This window comes from Penaeus vannamei, chromosome 37 (assembly GCF_042767895.1).
Source record: "Penaeus vannamei isolate JL-2024 chromosome 37, ASM4276789v1, whole genome shotgun sequence".
Taxonomy (NCBI): domain Eukaryota; kingdom Metazoa; phylum Arthropoda; class Malacostraca; order Decapoda; family Penaeidae; genus Penaeus; species Penaeus vannamei.
Window position 1 is genome coordinate 11991987 of NC_091585.1, and position 2500 is coordinate 11994486.

General features: G+C 36.8%; 1 protein-coding gene across 2 annotated transcripts in view; it reads right to left on the bottom strand.

The window, feature by feature from the left end:
* The window catches only part of LOC113804705 (ATP-binding cassette sub-family C member 3), a 42816-nt gene extending 42412 nt beyond the window's left edge, over positions 1 to 404 (bottom strand). The window contains exon 1 of one of the 2 annotated variants that reach the window (XM_070115019.1): positions 271 to 404. The gene's annotated coding sequence lies outside the window, so the exon portion shown is untranslated. The remainder of the gene's footprint in view (positions 1 to 270) is intronic. The other variant, XM_070115020.1, reaches the window with a different exon arrangement.
* Positions 405 to 2500: the final 2096 nt, after the last annotated feature.

The window sequence follows — 2500 nt, forward strand, 5'->3', positions numbered from 1 at the left end:
CAATTTGCCTGTCGGAACTGCAAATGCCGGTCGGATAATCTCCCATTCTTGTATCTTGCCCACGATTACATACCGTACAAATGAGCATATCTATAAGAATTTCAGCGTAATAATCTGCATAATGTAACTATGGTTTCAGTTTGCACCTCTGTACTTTATGTTCTGTGTGTAGTATATACTACTTATCGCTTGATGCAGTCAAACATTCGGCGTTGTCCCTTCGTAGGTATTGTTCACTAGAGAAACAAAACTCGGTTCTAGTAGTCTCACCAAACAGGGGCTGCTTATACTGGCCTGTAATTTCCTTGGTGTCACTCAAGATTTCTGTTCCTCTGATTATGAACTCACTATACACCGAGTTAAAAATTGCAAGCGTTCACTTCAGCCATCGCGCACGTGAACGCTCTCGCCACGTCGTGCACCTCTCAGCTGATTATTGTAAACAAACAGCCGAGCGTGGCGGACGCTGAAAACCTTAGAAACCATTTAAGTGTTTGGTAATGTAAATGGAACGCTCAAATTGAAATAAACGTGTTCTTTATTGCAAATATATATGACTATCGAAAGTATGGAAGTAAAATTTTAAATATGACCCACGGCCATCTCGAGCTATACCGATATTTGGGGGTAGTGACTATAGTGAATCATGTTACTTTCTTACTATACATGAAATTACATACAATTTCGTTCAGATATGCAGGTAGTTACAAGCATAGCTAATTACGAATCATGTTAAGAATTTATATGCAAATCTGTAAATGATAAACGCATTTGTTCCAATTAACCCCTTTTGGGATTTCATAAGATTTTGATATGGAAGCCATGGATTATATAATTGCTTGATAATTATGCACATTGAAAAAAATATATATATATTTACATGATACCTGAATGTCTGTCACTAGACCCATGTCAGTCAGTTGGCGCTCTGGCAAAGACCAAAACTTTGGTCGCGTTCTGTCAAGCTCTTTATCGATTTATCGTTATATAAGGAACCAGTTCAGGATCTGCTATGCCAAACCACAGGCGATTGGATATCTGTTGGCCTTGGCTGAAAGCGTGGAGGACCCAGCAATCGCTTGTCATTGCACCATTGTCAGAATGGAATTTTAGATTTCAAGGCATTCCTTTTATGTTATTAAAAAATATTCACCACCACAGAAACCCAAGCATGCAACAGTTTGTCTTTTGCCAATTAACATGGCTTCGGAACGTATGCTCGTGTCGGCGGGAACAATGCAGGTTCGACGTACAACCATTCCTACCAAGATGATACTAGACAAGAGTTTCCAAGAACACCTGACATATATACCCATATATTTTGATCCTTTTTTTTTTAGCTTGACATAAATAAATTCAAATTTAGATTTCATACATATATTTTTGATTAAGAATTATAATTTTCGGTGACAAGCATGATCCAACAAGATTACGAAAAAGAATCTTTTATTTTTTTAGTCTTCAGTATAAATAACGGCATCAGTGAAAGGAACGCACACAAAGGACTACTCATGGCAGTCAGTGGTCTTCTATCACTGGGACTGACAGATATACAAAATAGAAAAGGTTTATAAAGTGTGCTGCTTTCCGCTGGCATTCTCAGAATGTGTTATCGTAATGTAATAACAAAATTCAAATATATTTTGCCACAGCGCAATGTAAGGGTACTCCTAGCCAAATAGTTAATATGTAGGGAGTAGACGTTTCTGCTTTCCATCCTATTTCTTTTATATGTTCGAAGATCATAAAATATTTATATTTTCTCTAAGGAAGTTTAATAGTATTATCTACATTTATATGGCATTTGATATTGATATTAATACTACTACTTTGATTGAACAAAGTTTTTTTTTCCATATATTCAAGGAGAAAACGTGTTTACGCAGGTCGTAATTTTTAAATGGAAAAATCTGCCTTTGTGTCAGTATATCGCGATTTAATGAGGCGCTAAACTGTAAAACAAAAATATATAAATATTAGAATAATAATAGTGATGATAATGGTGATGAAAAAAAAAATAATAATTGGAACTAATCTATTCTGACTAAAATGACAATGCTCTTGTAAAGTCAAACACTTGATTTTTTTTCTTTCTTTTTCCGGTGAAGAATGGTTCTGTTTCATCCACCGCTTAACCCCCACTCCCAATTCTTGTCGTGGAGACAGAGGCCCAATATATATTACTCTTACCTTGGATCTCAGCCTTCGCCTCCACTCATTTGGAATGGACCTTTTTTTCTCCCCTTTACTTTTTCATCTTTCCATCCCCTTCTTCTGTCCACATCCCAAAATGTGAAAGCCGTGCTGAAAGGATGATGAAAGGCTGGCTTGGTATTAGTCCTGAACGGCGTTCGTACTCCTTTTGTTCTTCCCTCTTCATCCCTTTCGCTACCATACTTCTCTACAGCGCCCTGCAACCTCTGACATCTAATATATTATGCCCTAATCGTTAACTGATTTTTAACCTTTTCGCCACAATACATTATCATAGTGCTTTATG